This window comes from Vanellus vanellus, assembly GCF_965231255.1.
Source record: "Vanellus vanellus genome assembly, chromosome: 11".
NCBI classification, from domain to species: domain Eukaryota; kingdom Metazoa; phylum Chordata; class Aves; order Charadriiformes; family Charadriidae; genus Vanellus; species Vanellus vanellus.
In genome coordinates this window covers 2,548,867-2,574,260 of record NC_138916.1, presented here as the reverse complement: position 1 = coordinate 2,574,260, position 25,394 = coordinate 2,548,867, and the positions used below count along the sequence as shown (strand labels likewise).

At 42.4% G+C, this 25,394-nt stretch overlaps 1 protein-coding gene across 1 annotated transcript in view; it reads right to left on the bottom strand.

Annotated features, from left to right (window-relative positions):
* NEO1 (neogenin 1) overlaps window positions 1-25,394 on the bottom strand; it is a gene marked incomplete at its 5' end in the record, with an annotated part of 208,406 nt that overhangs the window by 77,305 nt on the left and 105,707 nt on the right. The gene's annotated exons all lie outside the window — the stretch shown is intronic.

Genomic DNA, 25,394 nt, shown 5'->3' with positions numbered 1-25,394 from the left:
CACAAAAACACCTCCACTGCGCTCCTACACAAAACTACAGTAAGACTCATAAACCTCAACACAAAAAGATGGCTTCTAGCACAAACAGTAGCAATGTTGGCAGAAATTTTCAGCTCAGGGTTTGACAGAAGCTGATACAAGCTCTGTGTTATTTCAAAATTACATTTGGGTCAGTTAAACAGCCAGCCGTTTTAATTTGAAATGACCTCCTGAGAATACGGGAAAGGAGAAATCGAACCGAGATGTATAAAGTGTAAAGTTAAAAGGTGTTTTAAAGCCAAGAGACATCGAAGCCATTTGGAAAAAAATATTTCCGTGGTTGAAGGACACATTGCAGTCTCTTATCTGCCGTAGGCACGTTGCCGCATGCTAAAGGGACCACAGCAGGCAGTGGATTCAGACATCATTCACACTCTTCCTTCACCAACTCAAGAGTTCATCTGAGCAAACCATTTAGTGCTTAATTGTGCAACAGTTTTACGCCCCTTTCATAAATAAAGAATCTTGTGGGATAAGCTCCCGGCAAGACAATGCAAGTTATACAAAAGCCTTCACCCTCTCCTGCAGCCAAGTTTCTTAATTTGTAAAATGGAAAGATTGTAAGTTAGATTTGAAATAAATAAAAAAAGCAGGCCACAGCAGAAATGGCTGCCTACAACTTCTCCAGTACTCTGCACGCCGGTGCGCAGCAAGGCCAGCTGGAGCTCCCCAAAACACCGCCAGGCCGCGTTCTGGGAGGGTACATCAGCACCAGCAACAATTCATTTATTCCGATAAAATCCTTCAGTTGATACCCCAGAGATTTTTCAGGGAGTTCTTTCTACTCAATACGTAAGTCAGTAGGCAAACAAAAGCCAAAATTACATTAAAAATTACTTTTAAAAATGAATGGCCATAAAACCAAGCTGAAACTTTCCTCAGGTACCGTTGCCTTCTGTTTCTGTGAAGAAGCTCAGCTTATCAAATAGATAGTGCTGTCCTGATCCAAAGATTTTCTTCTCTGGTGTGTGTAAGCCCAAGAAACACTGCGTACAGACACACCTTTGCATCACACCGATAACGCATTACACATATGTAGGACCAAAGATGCGTATTGCATAACACAGTAAAGCGGAAAGGTTCTTCATTTAAGACATGTACCGAAGTTGTTATCTCTGGGTCTCAGCTGCCTTTTTAAACGTACTTATGTACTCAAAGAGTACAATTAATTCAATTAAAGATACTTAAAATCCATAAAAATTCAGAGATACGGAATTTTTTGGTAATACATGCCCCAAAGCCTTCAATGCACAGACATGTTAAAAATCTTCTCTGAATAAATATGCCCCTAAGAAGCATCCAGCGGCGTACGAGGGCTCACAGTTCTTCTGGCTGAGTGGCAGACGGAGCTGCTGTTTGCAGGCACGTACAATTTGCATATCAGCCATTATGAACATTCACCTATTTATTTGTTTTTACTACGCGCACGGACATAAGGGCGATTTGCTTACTTATGTTGGCAGGTCTGATTGTTCAACTTCCAGGAAAGTCAAAAGCAGCCTCTGCCCTTTAATATTTATCAAAGAAAGTCAATATGGAAGGGCTGCAGAGTTTAGGCAAACATTTCACACGCTTCGCCTATCAATGGGATTTATTTCATGCAAGGGAAGAAGGAATGCTAGATCATGTTTTACTTCTTCCTAGGAAGTGATCGTAAGGGTTTGTAGGTGGATTTAATACTTTTAAAAACAGATAGCTGGAGACAAGCAGCTCTCCAAAATAACCTCAAGTTTTTGGATTATAAATGAAGTATGAGAGCATTAACATATGGAAATTTTAATTATCGAGTAAGAGGATGGCTTAACTCTCAGATAAACATGTAAACTTATAGCAGAAACTTGGTAAAGATGTACATATATATTCACTGCTCGAACTCGCTCACATAATAGGTAGAATCTGGATGGGGCTGATTCCAGTTGCCTATGACTTCAGACATCCATGTCACATAATCATTTCCATAAATTTACCAAAAATGCCATGAACTCCACCTTAAAATGATTTAGATATTTTTGTACTTACTATCTGTATCAGATGGCTGTCATAACTGTATTTAACTCTGACATCTGAAAACTGTCTTCTGAATTCACTTGCGCCCAAATCTATTATTCTTTATGAAAACAGTGACTTCTATTTTAAACTTTTATTCCTCCCTGGCATTTTTCCTTGGCATTTTTACTTATTGTGAGCTGCACTATTTCTCCACTCCCTTCCCACATCCCGGCCTTTATTTTGGCAGGCTCAACAAGTCGTGTTTGCTCAGTGCTGGTACCACAAGTCACCCACACCCTCCTCGCAGACCCTTCTCTATTTGCTCTGGTTTGAATTAATCTTTGGAGCCCGCAGAGTTTCAACTATTTGCATGCAATTTCAGACGTGTCTCCCCAGCGACTTGAAACATGGCATTAATACAGTGTTGTCACTACAGCAAGTATCTTGCCCGATTCATTCTACTACTGTATTTGCCCTTTCCTAGATGCATCATCCTGATGGCAGCCCGTGGCAGATCATTGCTCTCTCATCGTTAGCCATTTTTAACTAATGAGTAATTTTGTTCCAGTCTGCTTGATCAATAGTTTATGCTCTCATTTCTTTTCAGTCTCTTCCTCCGTATCTATACAGGCGCACACACACGCGCGCGCATCGATTCTTGAAGCGTTTACATAGTTGAAAAAAGGGGAAATAAAAATTGAGAACACGAAAAGTTAGTTTTTCCGTGAATGTACAATGATCCTATTTTCATAACGTTCGTTACAGGCTCACATTTAATTCCTTAGCCATATATTAAACTTGTTACAGGAATCCTAATAAACACAAGTCAATGGCATTTAAAAGCACAAAACTTGTGTAAAAAATTAATCTGATGGCCTCGGAACACATGCAAATTGCTGTACTGAGTAGCTACACTGTAAAACTCAAGGATGAGAAAAGGGATATACAAGAAAAGCTCAATAAAATTACAAGCGGCTCTTAACAAAAAAAAATAGCTGCTCTGGTTCAAAACTGCCTTTGCCAAAGTTAGTTACTTAATCAAAAGTATTACGATAGAATTTATCTTCAACTGACATTGCCTTAACTTGGGGCATCATCCACAAACAGGCATTAATATTCAATCATAAGACTGAATTTTTTTTTGCCGCAAAAATGAAAGTTGAGCTAGATATCCTATTACCTGCTCTCAAATATTTTTGATTTTGGAGACCGAGAATTTGAAACACATTATTTTTTCAAAGTGACTTTGCTTTTCTGGCTTACAGAGCAAATGCCAAGCTGCTTACAAAGGGATAATCATATGAGAAGTGCTCACTTTATTATCATTTACTTTCCAGTTAATGAATTAAAAAACGCTTTTAAAATACACTTTTATAGTTTAACTATGTCAATGTTTAGCGTTCACACAGATTAACACAATGCAAGTACAGATGTTTGTGGTAGAGAAGTTAAATTGATAACCAGAGAGCAAATGAACCAATTACCATATAAAATAAGATTTGTAATGGAAGATTATGTGTTCCGTTACCAAACGGACAATTAAACTTCAAAGAAGAGTTGGCAGCTCGGCCCACTCTTCTATCCCTCATCATGTTAGCACGCAAATAACAACTATTTAAATTGCAAGATGGTTGCACAGAATTTCACAGGCACTGTAGCACCCTTATAGATTCCCTATACAAGAGGATCTTCCATCCTTTTGTAGATTTAAAAGACAAAATATTTTGATCACAGCAGTGAGCAAAAAAAGAAAAGAAAAAAACCCCAACTATCTACGTCGGCAGTTGATTCAAACTTCTAAGCTAAACCCCAGTAAAGGTGAAATATTTGAAAAACAATAGGTTTTTTTTAAGCCAACAGCTGCAGGATGATGGGAAGAGCTGAGGAACTGCCCTTCTGCAAAAGGAATGGCACCCAAGTTGAAGCGGAACCAGGGATGGATGCTGGGCGTGGGTCCTGTTCCACAAATACAGCTGATGGGAAGAAAATGGAAACAAACTGCCCCGACCTCTCTGCTCCTCCACCTCTTCAGGTGGCAACACAGTGCCACAGAGGACCAAAGCTCTGCTCTTTTTCACCTTTGTGCACCAGCACAGTCCCGCATGGCAAATTCACAAAGAAAAATGTCGGCTTAGGATCCATATTGTCCCTTTAAATGCTCAAGGCTTAGAAACCTTTGAATAACTATGCCGAGAGTATTAAAGCAGCATCATTTCCTCTGAACTTTACAGAACGCCTGGTTCTTCAAATGCCTTTTCAGTGGTCAGTAGCTCTCGCCTGTTCTCTCTCATTAAGACAGAAATTTTGTGGCTTCAGGGGCACAGTCGAAAGAATCTATTTTCAATTCAGCCATCTGTACTGCTTCAAATAAGAGAGAAATTAATTACATTCAGTCCTCCTCTCCATCTCTTGAAGAGCTTTCCTTTCAGTCTTACAACTGACGTACGAACACAGGTTTCCGGTTTCCCAATCCCATGTCAAACCTGAAACATCAAGCCGAGCTATAACCACACAAGGAAAGGAAAAGCTCGAGTTCTGCACAATTAACTAATCAGAACATTCAACTTTCTTAGTTACAAGCACAACGACCCTTCTCCTACAAAAACCAAAACAAAATGCTGCTATTCTAGGTAAGATCTCGTGTTTGTGCGCGGTAACCTTGCCCAGGAGTCAGACCCCCTCCGCACTGCTCCCCAGGAGGAGGAGGAAAACCCTAATAATGGTGGCAAAGCCCTGAGCAGCAAAGGAAGCCTTGCCGAGGCAGAGAAGCGATCTCAGGCAGGCAGGCCATTCATATCACCGGAGTCAGAAAAAAAAAAAAAAATCCTAAAAGTCTAAAATATCTTCTTAAAAAAAAAAAGTATCCAAAAACGAACTAAGCATTACATGTCTAGTATTCCTCAAAGCACAGGCAACTGCACCATCAACTCACTTCCTAATACATTTAAAACACTGTCTGTCGTCCATGAAGCACTTAAGAATAGTCTCATTTTGATGCAACAGAAACACAGATTGCAAACTATACCTTAAGAAGGCCTGCTCTCTTTTGAAAAAATGTTAATAAAGAGAGCTGTTGGTCCAAGCATAGTGTCAGGCGAAAACCAGCACACACATGACCGACTGTAAAAGGTAGATGTCACGTCTATTACAGCATTTGACCCTTTCCCCATGTCCTCTATCACCTTCCTCCTTCCATGCAGATGAATCACTCTCTTGCCGCCATCCCTTCACCAAACTCCCACAGACACGACTCTGCTGGTAACTAACTCGAAGTCCCTCACGAGCTCCGTGCCGATATAAGCGTCATGGATGTATAACGTACTGGCCCCCAGCATGGGGGCAACACCCACTTTGCGGTCCTCCCTAACCGCAAGTTAAAACTCATTAGCACCACTAACCTAAGGAGCTTTTGCCTCGGCCAAACAGGTCTCCGGTAAGCCTGGAGGGGTGAAAAGCATCATCTGGAAGTCAGGAGAACTTCTTCCACCTGTGATCGCTGGCCTAGCAATGAGCAATGTGAGCAAACCCCAAGGTCTCGCTCAGCATCGCAGTTCCACAAACCGCCAAGACAACTCATACCAGGACTATATTTCCTGATTAAGTACGATGCGTATGTATTGTCACCCACTGTTTTCTACAGCACGACCAAAGACCATGCACCGACCCTGCTGTAGGGCCATTCCCTTTCACACTGACGCGGCGTTACAACTTCTTCAACAGCCTCAGGCAGCCAAGGGACTGAAACGCAACTGAATTTCCAAATAGAAATTATCAAGGACAAGACTGAAATCAGCATTTCTGCTTCCTCAGACACCTATAAATGCCCTCAAATCCCCCCAAATAAGGAGAGCGTTTTCCAAAGTCACACAATTAAATCATAGGTCTTGTCAACATCTCTTTATCCTCTTCCTTCTACGCTTTTGTCCATGACAAGTATTTCTCTATCAATTAATGCTTACCATTCAAATACAAATGTTTTCTAAATCCCAAAGTTCTCGCATACTCCAAATAGCACATATAAAAACTAAGTAGACTGGATAATTTTTCATAGTGTATCTCTGATTTATCATGGCTTAAGCGTTCTTGGTCAAATGGCTTCCATTTTATAACTACGTTTCTGATGTACGCTCTGGGTAGAACCCCAACCTTGTGTTTCAGTTAACGACCAAGATTACCAATAATATTTTAAATGGGCATAAAACCCATTTCTTACCAGCCAAAAGTGGTAAGCTCAAAGGATTATTTTCTCCTCCAGGGAGAACAAGATATCCCACTAGGGATATCCCATTACAAATCCTATTAGAATCCTATAAAGTTAAACTGAATTTTAACAAATGGAAGTTCATTTCTAAGAAGGCTCTAACTCTGCATTACGACGATCACACTGTTGCTCTGTTCAATCCCACCTTGAATTGGTATTAACATATTCAGTGGTCTCACTGCAATACATAAGACCCACCTCCAAATCTACCTGCCAAGTGACAAACCCTTCTATTTTGGTAAGATGTTTGAGAGGATTTAAAAATCTCTGAACGTTTTTTGTAAATTTGCCAACCTGGAGGGAGTTTTAGCTGCTAGTTCCATCTCCAAACCTGACTGCAGGACACCGTTTCATCACTTGGGCTAAGTCTGCTTTTCAGTGCTGACCCCAGAGAAGACCACATTACATAGAGAGAGCATTTAATTTAAACTAATAGCAATTTCCTTGGCCAGTTAGCCAAACCCAGCTCATTTCCGTCAGCCAGCTGGCACAACACATAGGGCAGACTGATGAAAATGTTTTAAATTGGAGCTGGACTAGATGATCTCTAGAGGTCCCTTCCAACTCTGAAAATTCTGTAAATTATTTGTGTTACGGTAGTGCACCCACTGAGCAGATCCACCATGTTAAAAACAAAGGCAAAGTGTTTAAGTATCGCAAGCAAACAATGAAATTAAAGAAATTCAGGAGAAATTACATCATTAAACCATTAAGGTGAGAGCAACAGTTGTTAAACATCTCGGTTACATCTTATATTCACTTAATTCCAGGAAAACGTTTTCTGCTTCATGGTATCAAAGTATAACTACAAACTAGTTACCAGTCTATTGGCCTTCTAAATACGAGTTGTTCCAAAACTTGGATTCTGTTCCAAAAATAGCATGACATCCTTCACCTCCTGCCATTCCCACCCAAACACAGGTAAAACGCACAGATTGATGTTTGACAGCAGAAGTTTCAATTATCTTTTAATTCTACTCTATAGTTGTACAAATCAGCTGGTTTTCTTCAAGTTTATCCCCCCCAAAAAAGGAAATTACACTTTAAACAGAAACGTGGAATTATAATGTTCTTCCTTAAAATGGCAAAGGGATATGGATAAGTACTTTGAAAAAAGAGATTTAAAAGCCAAAACTAAGTCGCAGGCAAGTCAAAAGTCTTCCCAACTTCAGAGCAGGGCTGCCATGTCCTTAAAACACACTTAATATGCAGCTGGAAAATTTGCATAGCAAACAAAAGCTGACAGAACAGAGTCTTTTTAGAGAAATATCCACTGAATAGAAAACTGTCAAATGAATATAAAAAAATTCAGTGTACCAAGACACAAAAAGGTTATTAAAATGTAAACGAGTACACGCACAGCATTTTTTATTGCGCAAAACCCCAAGTTCCAGTTTATGAACAGAAACTGCAGTCAGAAGATGGAAATTTCTGTGGTAGAGACATAATACTATTTTTCTTCCCTTATAAGATAATGACTGCATATGGCTGTTTTTAACAAGTCAACTATTGATGTTTTTTTTACATCTTAGAAAATTAAGGCTCACAGATGAATGGTGCCCCGTCCATGCTGACCTGACCAGTATGAATTCTTCCCCACTTCTTTACGAGATGCAGCAGAGAAAGAGGGACTACAACGTTCTGCCAACGGGATCTCTGGTGGCTCGGCACAGCAGCTGGAAGGCCCACACGAGCACGCAGTGTTCTGCTAGGGTTTTGTTCACGTGGACTGTGGTGGTTTACAGCTTCCTCCGCAAACTGTATCTACTATACACACATATGATTTCAGCGGTGGGAGAAGAGCAGGGGATGACCAAATTGCATTTGAACGCAGATACTTCACATTTACAGCAAAAAGCTTTCATTCAGAAATCGCTAAGGTATGAGCTTTCAGAGGCCAGCCCCTAAATAAACATTTCAGCAGCAGGAACTAAAACACCCACGACATTCAATGATATTACAACTACCAAGAAGCCAGGTAAGGATGAATAGTACAGAACAATAATAAAGTAAAATTATATCGATCAATTAGGAAGGTAGAATAAAAATGTCAGGATATAATTCAATAAACGTGCATTTCTTTTTCAGGGAGAAATAATTAACTGTAGCTTTATGGAACAGGAAGTAATAGCAATAAACTTTGCAGAAAAAGGTCTGAGAAAAATAAAAAAGACTTTATCAGAGATCACAAATATGACCATGAACTAAACATGACTCCCAATGTCATCCTGGTGTGAAAAGAAGTGCTCACACCAGGAGGTACGAGCAGCAGCTCCTGAGACTCCTCTTCCATCCATCACGCACTAATGCCTCCGCTGACCGTGTCATCTGAGCACCACATTTCAAGGAAAACATGAACTCTGATTTACAGGAAAGCACTGAAAATGATCAATGACTCAGAAAATTGGCTCCAAAAGCAAAATGGAAATCCTGGACTCAGTTATTTGAGCAAAGGCAAGATTAAGCAGTCGTGCAATCGGACACCTCAAATAGGTAAGAGAGCTCAATACATAAACGCTTACTGCAACAGAGAGAAATCATGTGTGCGTATATATATCTCTCTCATTCTCACACAGGAAGAACTATACAGGAGTAACATCTAGATTCTTGCCCTGTTCTAAAAAGAGATAAAATTCTAAACAATTAATTGCTCACTCTCCACTTTGGTATGAAAACAGGAGCACAAGCTTCAGTAAAATCAAAAAACGGACTTTTAAAGCAACCGTTATGAACTTCTGAATATGCAGGACTCTACACATTCAGCAAAAACTCTCATGCAAAGCCGAGAGCTGTTAGCTCGGCACGTGGATTTGGACTGCAGACAATTAGAGGCTACGTGCACATACCCACAAATGGAATCGCCTAGGAAGTTTTCCAGGTGCAGAAACATACAGCGAGTTCTCCGAGCATCCTATACACTAGCAGTATTTTTCTTCGTGTTTTTCACTTGCGGGGTGCCCTAGCAGCCCCATCCAGTGCTCTAATTGCACACTGGTGTCAAACCTTGGGCAAGATGGCAACGTCATCCACACTTCCCTTAATCCTGTTTATGCAAAGGTAAGCGTAAACGATGTCCATTTTCGTCAGCTGATCTGTTCAGCAATAGTGAGGAGCGTGTAGAGAAACTGCCTTACCTAACCAGTACCTGCTGAAGATGCAGCATCTGCTTTGCCGTGCCTTCCCAGTGCCCATACCCTGATAACTGAGGAACAAAGGCTGCTTATCAGCAGGGCACATCCAGCAACATAAAAGCACAGCAAAGGCTGCACGGTGCCACACGGCAGCCAAATGTGGGTATCAAGGAAAGAAGAAAAGCAAAGCATAAATCAATACACCTCCATATATTCTCCCAGCATCCAGCAACCGCCGGACGAGGGACTTCCTGGGAAAGAGGAGACACCTTTGTGTTTACTAGTCCTGGTTAGATCTTAAAAAACTGTTCTCACCGCTTTTTGGATGCGGGTGAACCTTCGACAGCCCTAATGCTCACAGCAATACATTCCATGCGACGCTGCCTGACAAAATTTACCATTTTTTGTATGTCTTTGAGTCTGTCAACCACCTGATGCCTCTTGGTTCTTGCAACTGAAGAGGAACAAGCATTCATTTCCTATTTGCTTTCCCCACGGCGCTCGTGATTTTACAGAAAAGAAGAGTTTTCGACATTCCACGTGACTTTGATCACCCTTGTTACATTCTCTACACCGTCTTTGGCTTTACTACCTCTGAGAGCTTTGCTACATTTTAGATGGGCAGGAACAAGAACTACTGATGACATTCCATATATAGGGCCATAACAGATTTAGGCAGTGCCATACCGGTTCTTCTGTTTATGTGCTTATTCCTTTCCTAACAACTCCTAATGTTTAATTTCCTTTTTAAGATCTTGCATTTTTCCAAGGACCTACATATCACAACTTCCAGATTTTATGCCCGTGCAAAACCCAGCGGTTCAGGGACCACCACTATATAAATTTAGAGAACTATGTTTATCTGTATATACCGCTTTATGGTACATTGAACTCCACCTGCCATTTAATTGCTTAATTGTTTCTTACACAACAAGGTGTTTCGGAGGCTCTTCACAGCATTCATTCTCACAGCCCCAAGCAACAGCAGTTTGACACCTTACAATCCCCTTCTCCACATCACTTACAAAAATGCTGACCAGTGCAGACTTGCCTCCGCTTTTTCTATATTCAGTTAAACAATGTGTTTATTCTCTTTTATCTATACGAGGTCATTCCCTCTGACTCCACAGCACCATTGTTTGAGGCTCTGGGTGAGAGGGACTGGTACAAGTGTTCTGGGAGCGGATGAGCCCACAACATCCTGCGGAAGGTTCTCAATAGCAAAGTGTGTTTTTTTTTCCACACAAAATATACACAAATGGACTCAACACACGATATTTCCCAAATATCTAACAACACTATATTTTATTAAAATTTTTGTCAATTTAACTGGGCCAGACGTCAGATTAACTCGTCCACAGTTTCCCAGATTTCCCCCAAAAGACTTTTAAAAAACCTGATGTCACATTGACCAAACATCTTTAGTCTGATTTTTTTTTTTTTAGTCTGATTAGCCAATTTAAGTGATAGGTTACACACCACACTTGGTAACTCAGGATTTCACACTTAAACTCGTTGAGAAATTTCAAGAGAATACCATCTGCTCCTGATGATTTCTTACTGTTCACTTTATGGATTTGGTTTGAAATGCATTGTACTGGCTCTACTATTTCAGGTACACTCCCCTCCTCCCCCCCATTTTAAAAAATAAAATATAACAATAAAAAAAAGCTTGCAATTTTGCAGAAAACACGGATATCAAGAGTTCACTTTTTTGCTTCAGGCCATCTTATCAACCCTTTCTCTTCGCGTGCAGTCATCTGCTGCCCCTGTGCCTTCTCTGGCAGGCTTCCTGTGCCTGACAGGCTTGGAAAAAAAAACTATTAGAAGGTTTTTATGCTATTAACAAATGACTGAAAGCTTTGTATTATTTTACTTGCATATAAACATGAGATTTGCTGTTAGAAGATTTCCGTTGGGGTGTTGAGGGTGGGTTTTTTGTCTTTCCAATCTAATTTTTGACAGGTGTTAGGCATTCACTGTGAACATACAGCTCCTTAAACAAACGCCACGCCATGTGCCAGGTATCTAACCTTTTTGGCTGTGCCTTTTCATTTTGTTTTTGGTAAGCTACCTCGACATTATGTACACCCCCGTTTTATAAGACTAAATGTCATCATCAATGTCATCACCCCAGAGAGGCAATCAGCTGTACAGCCCTAATACTGCAGGTTGCAAATGTAAGTCTGGAGTCTCAATTTATAAAGAGATTCTGTGTTAAAAATTTCAAACCTACCCTGGGTATCACCACCTTCGTGACACCAAGGCATCACATCTCCTCTGCTCCGTGTGAAGTCTTGGCATTCAGACAGAAGCTGATGAGGTCCCAGAGGGAGGAATGAACTCCTGCGAGCAGGATGCTGCTAAGCTCCTTTGGTTAAGCAGACCAAGCAAGAAAGAAGCTGCGTCTGGGAAACGTCTATGCCCATGCACATCCCCAACCCCAACCCCAACCCACCCCAACAAGCAGAGCTCAGGGCAAACTCAACTCTCCCTCTGAGCAGTCTCTCTTGGGTTCCTCAGCAGCAGTTCACCTCCAACACGTAAGGGTTCCTCCCTGGGGCACTCTGCTGCTACATAACACCTTCCCAGGCTCAACTATTCTGACTCATTAGACTGATACTTGGGGTATGTCTCAGTTGATGAGATGTTCACGAAAAGTGCAAATGAAAGGCTTCCCCCAACACGGCCTGTCACTTGGTCTGCTTAACAAACTGAGCTTGGCAGCATTATATTGCCCTGTGTTGGTTCCCCATCACCCTCCGTGACACAAATGGGTGAAGAACACAGGCAAGCCTTGGAGGAGCGTGTACAGACAGCTTGTGGGACAGTCCGCGTGGAAGATTTTGAGTTAAGTGTGCTGTGTTGTGCCACAAGAGCAACAGAAGGTGCTGTTTTCCATATAGAAAGAAGGCCCCCCTCAAGGGGCCTCATCCTACTGCACCGCACGGGGCAGCTGGGGCCTGGGGAGGCGCAGCACACACCACTACTGCGGTGGGTCCATACGCATATAGAAATCCAAAGCGATGCAACCGGGATCGCAACGCAGCTGGCAAAGGCTTCCTTTAGGATGGCAAAGCAGCAGTGTGTGGGCACACTACTGTGCCCGGCGTCGCGTTCGCGAGGCGGTGCAGATGAATATGGTAGAAAATTAAATGCAATCCCTGAAACCATGTGGCAAAATACTGGTAGACAGGTGGATTTGGGGTTTTTTTTTGTTTATTTTACAGAATTTTCTGTATTCTGTAGTTTTCCCTGAAAAATCAACTTGATTGTCTCTGCAGTTGGCTAGCCTGTGGTGATAAAAGAACAGGACTGGCTGTCCTGTGGGGTGATGCTTTCGGCAACGCTCAAAGCCTGGGATTTGTTACTGATTGCAATTCGTATCTAGTTTCACCGATATTGCCATACTCTGCAAACTGCCCTGCCCTCGGAAGGGCTGTTCCTGAGGGTGAACTGCAACTAGAGCCCAACAGAGATGCAAGAGCAGCTGTAGCAACAGCACAGCCCTCCTGGAGTTTTATTTCCAGTGTGTCCTGGGATGATGGACACAAGGTGTGCGCTGTACAGCCACTGCGCCCTGACCCACAGCATCCATAATGGATCAAGGGGTGGGATATGGCAATAACCCACAGGCTGAGCCAGGGGAGAAGACGTGCCAGAATCTCTCTCCTCGGCTCTGCGTGGATGAAACACTGAACTTTGTACAAGGATCAATGAAAAGATGCTTTCATAAGACTCAGGAGCATTAGGACCCACTAGCAAGTAAGTGCTTGTTCTATACTAACCTAAATTGTAATGGTTTTGTGCAGAACAGGTGAACACACACACGAAAGCTTAAACTATTCGTAGACGAGTGATGTACAATGGAAAATGAATGAATAATTGTGCATGCGTACAAAACCTGCACTCCCCAGCTGTCAGCAAGATCAGCGTGTGGAATGACACAGGACTGTCCCAGCTTCGCTCTGCGTAAGAGGGGAGTAAAGCGGAGAGGTCGAGCGTGATGAACCACGGCCAGGAGGACAAGGCAAACGGGAACTGAGCACGACAAGCCTTGGCACCGGCCACAGATCAACAACAGGCAGGAGAACTTCACCGGAGACTGCAGGAAGGACACACCACGATACCATCATGGCCTGATGTGATGAACAGCACCTGGCCAGAAGGACCCCGGGGCACACATCCTGCCCCACACCGTTCCTGCCAAGGTGGGGCCATGAGGCCCAAGAGTACGACAGGGGGGCTAGCGAGGGGCACGTCGAGTCCCCCAGGGCCACCGGAGCGATAACTGTGGCAGCTCTCCATTGCTGGTGTCAGCAGGAGTCAACGCGCAGCTCTGCGTGACAGGGCTTACCCCCTGCTTGGTCTGCTTAACTCCTGCGTGGCAATGGCACGGTGCTTGGGGTTCCTTCTTCCCATTTTCTGTACCTGCTTCAGCCCAACACTGACTACGTAGATATTTCTTCTTCCCCTTCTTCCTGTTTGAGCTTTGCTAATTTCTGTTTCCTTTTATGTGAGGATATGGAGTTTTTGCCTCAATAGCTGCTGCACTTGTCATCTCCCCTCCGGTGCTTGCAGTAAAACAATTCTATGACCATTTCTTGTTTTAAATACCAAAGATTTATTTCCTTTTTGTTAAGACCGAGCCCACCCTTTGTGTATGGACACCCTCTGTGAAAACTTCTGAAGGCACACTTTGGGATTCATGTGCTGTTATCAGGGGTGAACTTGGCAATTTAGGAAGAACTCACAACAAAGAACAGATGACAAACTAGATTTCTATATTAAAATGAGATAAACAGATCATATGTAAAAGCTTGTCAATCATAAGATTAAAACAGAGCTCACTCACAATGCTCATCAGGGCATATTACTGCTTATTATTCAAAGCAAGCCCTCTGAGCAACATCTAGGGTGGTTTTTAGAAATAAAAACCTTAATCTAAGCATCGGTAATGCAAAAATGTTATGTTCCTTATTTCTGTCTTTTACTAAGCCCTCCTTCCCCAGTCCTTCTAGGAGAAATCAAGCCTGTGCGACCCTGAATCTACTCCAAGTACCATGGAAACATCTGAATTAACAAGAACGCTCATCAAAATTTAAACTTCTTACAGCAGCGCCAAAGGCAATGAAATTTTTATTGAATTCCAGAGCCCTAATTTTCTACACAAAGAAGACAGGGTGAAGAGGCAGCAGAGAGCCCTCGGCAAGACGGAGGCCTGCAGCCTTTAGGGCCCCGTTTCCAATTTTCAGTGCAAAGCGACTTCCAGTGGAAACCCTTCGGTTCAGTTCCTATCACAGCACTCCTCACAGGCGAGGCCACAAGAGAAGCTCGGGAGACGATTCTGGTTAGATCCCCCGCCCCTTCCAGAATGCCACTGTCTACAGTAAAACACTAACACGCATTCTCCATCTACACCGAGACTATTTAATGAAAGGATCTGCAGCATTGCTTCAATCATTGTGGGAAATAAAACCCATTACTTCTGGCATTTACAGATATTTGTTCTGGATATGGGGATTTTTTTTTCCCCCGAAAGGTATGTTTAAAGCAATTGCCGGCCTAGCAGGCACGTCTCATGACATACAAGTTCAAACACATCCACCAGCAAGTTTTAGCCCTCAGTAAAATGCGTAATCACATTGTTTATCATCATTTATTTATTGTTGTATGAAGACTTTTTAAAGATGATTACCATGCTTAAATGCATTTGTAAAGACTGCAGTGTTACCATAGCTGCTGTACCCATGAGCCTTTCCAGCAGACTGCGAGACAAAGGGTTGGTTTTCTGACTCACAGGTAAAGCTGAGGCCTCCATCCACAGTGAATGACACCTGAGTGTGTTGGTAAGAATAAAACTTGCAAAAACGTGAATTTGGCAGATTTTCCACAGGCATTTTCTTCCTTCAGTTGCATTTTTCAAAATGTCAAATCATAAGTTAGCAGTTGTTCAGATCTTTTTCATCAGTGAAGGAAATATTGTACTTTTATTTTAATTTTTTCATTTTGGCAAAGATGCCCAAGAGAAGGGAGACTCCTGAAGAAAAGAGTGGGGCCTAGAGAGCAGTAGGGTGGGGTGGGGGTGAGAAAACTCCACCGGGGGAGTGGGATAAATTCAGGCACAGCGATACGGGTGGAGGGAGAAAGCACAGTGAGAGAAATGGCCCGGCTGGACAAAGACGGCGAGAGCTGGAGCGCTGATAGCACTGCGATTCACAAAAGATCTCAGGAAGGCAGAGGGACTAATGGACATAGAAAAAAGCAAAGAGGTAGTGAAGGAAAAAGGGTAAAAAGGTGTGAACTGACCGAAGAGGCAGAGTAATATGGCTCAAGTGAGCAAAGAGCAGGCATCTGAAGGGACCCAAAAACTGAAGAGCAGGGTTTAGTAGGACATTAGAAAGAAAAAGACATTGATAAGTGTGGCATACAAGAAAGGTTAGGGACAAGCTGGGACATCAGAGAAAGAAGAGGACAGCCCTGGAAGAACTTCTGCAAGTGTTGCCCCATTAGAGGCTGGAGGTGCCCAGGAAAGCCGGCCTTCCCTTCTCGGATCCTCAGCAAATGGACATGAACCTCCAATGCCACCTGCCCCCCCAGCCCAGCAAAGAGCCCCCTCGGAGCCGGGCAGAGGAGAAGGGTGGCTGTCACCCTCCCGGCTCCAGTGGTTGAGGTCGGGATGAAAGCTTCCGACTCCCGCTCACTGCCGGAGCTGAGCAGAGCCCGGCAAAGACACCATGAAAAGGGAACGGGCAGTCTTGTATCTAACAGGGCCCTAGAAAATCAGCTGCCTTCCCTGTATCTGCCTCACTGGTGGGACTGGGGAGGATGTTTAAAAAGCAAATTCGGTTTTTGACAGGCGACTGCAACCCATCAGTCTCGCGATCTGGGTCAGCGGCCAGAGAGAGCGGCAGAACCGCTCGCCCTCCTCCAGTGCGTACCGCCAATCACAGCTCTGAAGGGACGTATTAAGAGATGCATATTCTGAAAAATCAATGTTTAAGTGTCTCACACTGGGCTCTAAAACAGCTGGATACATTTCATCTTAATTTTTCTGTGTCTCAGTCAATTTTTAAAATGGATTCAATACCACTTCATTTCAGCAGAGCGCAAAAATACATTCATTAGTGTTTATGAATGATTCAGATTCCATGGTGCTGAATATCAAAACAGAAATAAATATGGATTTGAACTGAACATAATAAATAAATCATGATACTATCCCCTGAACAAGAAAAAGAATATCAAATATTGAGTATTTTCCCAATAAAGTAGTACTATCAAGTTTGTGCACTGCACAAGGCGAAAGATCCTGTGGAGAAACAGCAGGAAAACACATCTTTTAAGACTTTCATAATTTCATCCCATAAGCAAGGGGGAAGGACAAGGTAACAAAGACAGCTAGCCTTCAAATTTCTTTTTTATGAGTATTTGCCTGCGCAGCCTTCACAATGGGGCAGTGCGCTTGCGTGCTAGAGACTGGGAAGCTGACAAAGGCCAAAAAAGGGCATAGATTTTAAGATAATTTCAAATATTAAACCGTTTGTTCGCTGAATACAGATTGCCTGAGATCACTTGGGAAAACAACAAAGTAGGTCTGCAAACAGTAAAAGTAATTGATTGGATGCACTGCTCTACTAAGCCCCTCTCGTCTTTACCAAAGCCCAACGTGAACTTCCATCAGCTCGCTACCGTGGGAACCAGGCGTGTCCCGACAGTAATTGCCCACCAGGAAAAATACTTTTTTTTTTTTATCAAGTCAAAAAGAAAAAAAAAAAAGGATGGAGAATTTATGCTTTTCCAATTTTTTGGCTAGTAACGACACAAATTCTGTAGGCTTGCTTTACACATCAATTAAGACTGAGCCAATGGCTTTCGTTTCCAGATCAATGAACGCAGGCCTATCTTCACATCAAAGTCCCTTCTAATTTACAAATCCCCAAAATAACCTTAATTACAATCCACTTCAATAATAGCTTCCATATAAGGAGCAAACAAACAAGCTAAGACTCTGCAGTCTGAAAAGAAACAACCGAAAAGGACACAATAAAAGCCTATAAAATCATGTCTGGCATGGGGGGGGAGTAAGGACAGATTGCTTCAGCCTTTTCCCATGCCAGCTCGGAAAAGAAAAGCAAAATCAAATACAGTTAACAGAGATTGGTTCAAAACAAACAAAAAGAAGGTGCTCCTCCCAGTGCCACGGGATGCTGCAAATACAAGATGTTTACACGGGGGGAAGAGGGACAGGAGCGGGAGACGGAGTAATAGAAATCTATCGAGGATTGCTGAATAATGTAGAAACTACATGTAGCTCTGAAAAAACCCAATCTGCAAATGGCTGGAGAATGAGACATTAGGCAAGGGAAGCAACAAATACGCTTGCCCTTTCCTTAAATTCTCTCAGCCATCTGCTTTTGGACGCTGTTGGGAACAAGATCTTGTGCCTGCTCTAGCACAGCCACTGCCGTATTGCTGTGACCGCCCGGCTCACAAAAACACGTGCCTAATAAAGCTAAACTGTCACATCACATACCTTTATTTGCACAGTGTTACTGTTAAAATAAGACGACTTTAAATGCACGGCCATCCTCCCGCCCTGACAGCGGATGCGAGCTCAGCGTCCAGCGCCGGTGCCCCGAAGCCGCCGTGCCCGTCCATCCCGCGGGCTGCCCCACCGCTCGCTCTCTTGCAGTGGGAGGTTTAACACGTGTATATGACAGCACTGAAAGTGTGAGCTGGGGAAGGCAGAGACCATCAGCAATGGTTTTACCAAGGCAGCGCCCCAGGAGCGCTCCTCAAGCGGCATTACAGAGAAGGCACTGCTAAAGGGGAACCCACCCCTTCCCTCTGGGACACTCTGCCTTATGTTTGAACCGGTATGGCAAACCTTAAAAAACATTTCACTGTGCCGAGAGATCCAAAGTCTTACAAACTGAAATATGAGTTGGGTTAGAGGCAGGGTGGATCTGGGATATCTTTCTTTTCTTTGGTCGTAGAGAAGATACCAGCTTCTCTACGACCAAAAAGAAACACCACGCCACTACGACACTGCGCTGTACCAAAATATGTTCTGATTTCGCTTTAAAAAAAAAAAATTGGATCCTACCAACTTAAATACAAAAAGATACAAAATAAACTTAAGGCAATCCCTGTAAACTGTATGATTAGTTGCACAAAACCACATCATCTGATTAATCTTCCAGCTGTCCAGAATTACAAAAGTTGGGATCTGGGGATGTGTTTCTCACCACACTGCAAGAACCAGTCTCAAACTGGCAGCTTAAGTGACCGTGGAGCAGTCTGGCTGCGAGGGAGAGTGCCGTGCCCTCCCCTCCGGCACGGGGCTAGCTGAGCGGTGGCCACCACTCGCACAAAGCCTGCACTCTGGTCTGTTTAAAACTCAACCCAAAATAATGAAGTCACCCGCTCTATTTCTGCAGTCTAAGGAAGAGGACCCAAACCACAGAAGGAAAGCAGCAAACCAGCATGATTTCAAAGCACAGTTATAAATTTGCCAGACTTTTTTGCCTTTACTGTTTGCTTCTCTTGAAACACTACCCAGTACGCGAGTCACTGCTTTCCAGTTAGAGCAGCTCGCAGGAACCAACTGGAATTCAGGAAAGCACATACCCCAGGCAAGTTCTTTTTTCTTAAATAAAATCCAGTCAATTTTGGGTTCCTTAAGGTAGATAAATCAAGGTAGAAATTATGGGCAAGGAGCATATCTCAAATCCATCAAAGAAATTTTGTAACTTTGCCATATTTTAGAAAATAATTCTTCCTAGCAAACAGAAAGAGTAGACCGTGGAGCACGCACACAATTACTGATAGAAACCAGAAACTAGTAACTGTTAATAGATTAGGAAGAAATGAAATAGGAGTCTCATTCAGTCATATTTCAACTTTGTAAATTAAATAGTGACCACTTTAGCAGAAATAAAGCACTAGAACCTCCCTAGAAAAAGGCTGGTGTACAATTCTAAATAATATCTTATAACATTTAGTATTTTTTGTACGGTGGTACAACAAAGGATCGCTATTTTAACAAAAAGGGAAGAGTGCTCTTTCAAGTAAAGTTTTACATATCTGAGCTATTCTAAGCAAACAAACTAAAACTATTCCCCTTCATATGTAATATTTTACTGGACTCGACAGACATTTCTCTTTTGCTTAGAAAACAATGATCATCAATTATAATCCAATGCGAAACTAAAGAAACCAAGTTCAAGTTTCGCGAATGGACCAGCTTAAGGTTTGTAGTCACAGTATTTTGCCCAAGTACTTAAACTACCGATTTAGCGTCACTGTACGATTAATATGATGAGCAGAGCTTTACTAACAGTAATACAGAGAAAACAGTCAATGGAAACTACTTAAGAGGCTTCATAAAAGCTTTGTTCCTTGTGTCCTATTGCACTTGCTTACAATCCAGCTACATTTTACATAAGTTAATAGGTTAATTGTTTAAATCCTCAGTTCTCTTGCTTGTAATCCTCGAGTTGATGCCTACACTACTCCAGTTATAATCAAAAGAAGTAGCAAGGAAAGTCACTCCTATAATGGTTAATCACACTAATGATAATTTAAGCAAATTAGTAGAGCAATAACCATGCAATGTTCAGATTAAGTCTATGACTGGAAGGAAACCTACAGTCAGTGCCAAGGACAGATACAGTGCAGCTCACGAAACCTCGGAAGCCTGATCTTACACAAAAGAACCCCCTTCTTCTCCACAAAGCCTCCGCGGTTATTTTCCCTTCCCATCCCGTGCAAATTCTTGGATAGCTGTCCAAAACAAAGTTTCAACTAATTATTTAAAGCACAATGATTTGGGCCTCACGTTTTTTCTGCAAAGAGAACGTAACAGGACAGTGCTCATACACTCTATTTTTCTATTATCTTCTGACTAGACCCACCTTCCTAAGATACAGTTTATTCTGTCTATGTGACATTTCATGATGCGCTAGAGAGCAAGCAAACAGGCAAAAGAAAGATGCTATAAATCTGAGCTATGTTACTGTTGACATTGCCAGTAAACAAAGTTATTAATTATACATGTACTGGAAAAGCTGAAGAAAAATTATTTGCCCAAAGGGGACAGGAACGGCAAAATTATATTTTAAAAATCCTCCCCAAAGCGTCACACACAGCTTATAGTAAAACATTTGAATTTACTAAAATGTATGCGTAACAGCATCGACTCAACTCTCAGAAGCTATGAACTGCTAAACTCATCTCAAAAGAGATTTCATTACAGGAGACTGACATATTTGAAATTGCATTTCCAGCCTCTCAGCTTCAGCGCGATGCATAAAGCCTGCCTCCAGCTTCTCAAAAGACAGCATGCAGACCGGCAAACATGAAGTGCATCATCCATTCTGTAGAAGATATTCCATTAGAATAAACAAAGAAAATTAATTTGAAGTTGGAGCTCCAGAATACTATTGAGCTTGATGACTTACAGAGCATGAAGCGTGATTATTTTTGAAGGCTGCTAAAACTTCCCCATCTCCTTCCAGTACAATTCTGCTCTGCGAGATCCCTGCGCAAAACATCCATTGTCCCGCTTAAGTGAAGGGCTCCTTGTGTTCTCAGATCCAGGTCTTGGCTGATAAAAAGCACTTTGGGGGAACATTTTGCATCTTACGTGGCTACCACCATTGCAGGCAATACATTTATTCTGTTATAAAGAGAACTCTCCAAGTCCACCTATGTGGATTAATTTATCAAGGACAGCAAGGTTACTGTAGCAATCCCAGAGGTTTATACTGGGCCTTTCAAGTATTCTAACTTACGATGAACACAAAACCCCCTTGTATTTAAGTTGTATTTACAGAACAAAATACTTTACTGAAACTACAATCACCTGACGCGAGTCAGAGGCACGTAAGCTGTGGAATGCCACTTCCAGAGCCACTGTTCAGAGCACGCTGGTGCTCTGAATTACCATACACTGTAGCCATTTATGTCCTCACTTGTACAAGGCTTTGTTTAACGCTATCCTGAGGCTACCCCTAACCTCTTAAGAATGCAACAAAAGGAAAGACCATAGAAGAAAATTTTAAGTCAGCGCTCGAAAATAAACAAGACTAGCAGAGCTGCCAGCAATCGGGACTGTTTAGAAAAATATCGAATATGGAAATATCCTTCTGCCATTTACTAACCATTAACCGGCCTGCTGCGAGCCCAGTTTCCTTCTCACATTTGGGATCCTCTTCACATTTTGTTACAGGTCGTTCCAGCACCTTTCTGAAGGGAGAACCTCAGAAGTGTCACTGGAGAGCACATAACAACTTTATTACACAGATCACATCCGCCTCAAAGGTCTTCACTTCTACTACAAAGCACTTAAATTGACACTGTAACTGAAGAAACTGTGTTTACTTGAGGAATCAAACTCTGTGCTGTTTTTCTTTTAAATTAGTCTCATCACGAAGAGAAAGTAATTAACTGCAAGACTAGGTAGGGAGTAAGTCATCACAGATAACAGCCCGCCTCCTTGCAACAAATTACCAAATTGTTTCATCTTTGTAACTTTGGAATAAACTTCCCTGCCAAGGACTATAGTTTTTATAATGAGCCATCTAGTAACTGCAATAATCTAGCTCCCATTAGAGAAATAAATTACCCGGTGGTATGAGAGTCTGCTTAACTATCATAAAAAATTTAACTTCAAAGAAAGTGTATGTACACTTTATGGTATGGTCTCTCTCTTGAGACTTGAGTAACACGTGGTGTTCTTCAGCATTTCTATGTTAAAATCACCTTCAGATTTTATGGCAAAATTTGGTGGTGCAAAAAACAGCAAAAGTCTCTGTTGAAATGGGAAAAAACTTAAAATCCATAAATCCAAGAATCAAACTTCAAGCTTGATTCAACCAATTAAACACGGAAGGATGACCCTGATATATACAGAAAAATACTTGCCATTTAGGGCGCAATTTCTATAAAAAGAGTTCTCACACTTAGAGGAAGAAGGCATTTTAATGAGCTTCTCAGTTCACACATTCAAATTTCTTGGAAGTCTTTGGCACATGCAACTTGAAAATTACTACCGAATCTTTCAGCTTTTATTTTTTAAAATCAAAATTCTAACTGTCATCACTTTTTGATAGGGAATAAAAACAGTAATAAAACCCCTATAGTCCGTTTCTAGATTATTGTTCTATCTACTATATCCTTCAATCCCTGAGAGGTATTCAAGAGCACTCGGAAGCATGTGGGCTACCCGGCTGGCTTACCTTCCATCGCTCTGTAAAACACATGCGTCATTTATAACAGCAGGTCAGTCATGCAGAGGATGAGCTTCCCACCTAGTCTTAATTATTCCTCCTGCCTAACCCACCAGGAACCTCATGGTGTGCTTCATACAGCGTACCACATATATTCATACATGATATGACAAAATTCATGGAATTAGAGCTTTTGTTGAAAACAATCTGCAGGAAAACACACCATCCAGAAACAAGCTGAAAGTAGGTATATAAAATAGAGACGGCAGGCTGCACTGCATGTCTTCCCAAAACTAAAAAGTCATCTCAACAGTGTTATTTCAGAGGGGCATTTTAATGCAAGGAAGCAGCATAGCGAATGAAAACCCGGGAACGGGAGCGGGACAGTGACTAAGGCAGGACTGACCGCCCCGTGCCGCAGCACACGTCTCTTCTAATTTGCAGCGCGACATACTTCACCATCACGTAACTGACCTCAGAAGGTAGCGATCCTGTGTCGGGTAAATCCTGCTCCAAGCTAAAAAGTACATTTTTAGTTTGGCGACTAGACAAATATATCTAAATATGAAACAGGCAAAAATGTGCATTTTCTGTAACTGACCGTCTAGGCCAAAGGTATTGATAGCAACCGTAGCTTATTATTTAAAAAGCCATTCAGGGGGAAAAAGTATTTCTTTCCATAAAGCAGCAGCTGGTTGAAACCCCCATTAATATGATCTTAATTTATTAGAAATTCTAGCCGAAAGAGAAACCAGCTTTTACAATTCCCTTAGTTCAATATCAGGTTCTACACTGTAGATACTTAAGACACTGCTGCTTAATTTAGTAACATTTTCATTATCCCCAAGGATTACTCAAGAACATTTACAAGGAAAACCATTTGTGTGAATCGTACGGGTTACTGATAATTTGGGTTTGTCTTTCTTAATGGTATTTTTTATATATATAAATAAATCACAAAAGCTCTTTTTAAATTCAAAGTGAACTTCATCTTCCTTGCACGCGCGGTTCTGGAGGGATTACCTCCCACCCCCTCCCGCAATTCAGTTATGGGCACTTAGCCAAAAGGGTCTAATCTTTGTCCTCATGAACACCTAACCATTTGGGGCCCTTCTGCAGTTGTTTCCGTGCCACAAAAACCTGTTTGAAAGCTATGCAACACCCATATAACACAAAGACAATTTTTCCAAATAAAATGGAATTGTCTAGTGAAATGTTTCAGGTGGGACAACCTCATGCTTAATGGTTGTCAGGTACTCAGAAAAGATACTCTTTGAGGAGAAAAGGCTACCTTGCAGCACTATTATTATCTACAGACCACCTGCCCTGTCACCACCGTTGGGTTGCTCCGGAGGGCTCGTCCCCCGGACAGTGTCCAAACCCCGCGGGCTGCCACGTGCGTGGTCCTTCCTGCTGGTCAGCGGGAAGTCGCTGCTGCCGGGCAGAGCGCGTGCTGCGAGCTGATGTTTCTGGATGCAGCAGGGGCGTGACATTCCCAGTCACGGCACGATCAAAGAGCGGGATTGATTGCAGGTTCCCAGACATAGCCTCTCACATCCTGCGCCAGGAGCTTCAGAGGGACGGTACACCCATTTCCAGTTCCTCATCCTGGTCTGTTGGTGGGTGGATATCATGCTCTGATCGTTAAACATACCACACTCCTACCTCTGCACCACGGTTTAAACCAAAAAACATCTGTTAGTGTAATGAGTGCCTCATCTGTGAAGCCTCCACAGCACCTCCTCGACCTGTGGATGGTTCACAGCAGAGGGGACACACCTCCACAAGGCACACAACACACAACCTTTGCCTTCACTGTCAGGTTTCAACAATCACCCCAGACTTGCCCTGACCGCAGGAGTTAGACTCTGCTCCCACACACAGCACAAGGCACGGATGGCAGCTGCCTCTGCTCAACCCTGACCCCAGGAAAGGTCAGAAAACCATCCAGCCCTACGCTTCACGGAGCGTTTGCCACCTTTGACCACTGAAAACCAGGAGTAAGCAGCAAGGCAGAGATCATTGCTTGTGAAGGCTCCCCACTGCTTCTCGTTACAACATTCAGTGTCCGTGGTTCTGCAGCACCACCACTGAATTTTAACATTTGCACTGCTACAAGGGAACCCCCCTTCAAAATGCCAGCAAAGTTCATTCATGATTTTGGAAATACAATTAAAGAAAACAAACTTTAATGCCCCTATTAAGAATTGTGGCAAGCTCTCCTGAACAAGCTTTATTGTCCTATGCTTCTGAAATATGGCAAGAATTGGACAAATGTCCCTCCCGGTCTTAGAAAAACATCAAGACACACCAAAAAAATTTAGAACAGTTCACCAACTGTATAACAAGACGTAGAAACTGAGCAGCTGCAAGCAGAGGCAATCAGAAGTTCTGCTGAGCCCAAGTCCTACATAATAGTAGTGGGCAACAGCGATCAGATCACACTTTAAACACGACAAAAGTGTGACACTTTCCGTGATGCAAAGAACGATTTATATTTGCAGAAGTTTACATTTAGTATTAAAAATTATGCTTCGCACGTAGATGGGCATTTTTGGTCTCCAGGTAAAGCCTGAGCAAGTGATATACTCTTAAAATAATGCCACCATCGCCTTCCTCCCCATTCCATGCATGTTTCTGAATATTTCTTTATAACTTTTTCACAGTAACATCACCTAAACACCAAAGTGACAGCGAGTTCAGCTTATACACCTTCCCCACACCAGACTCCTCTGAGTT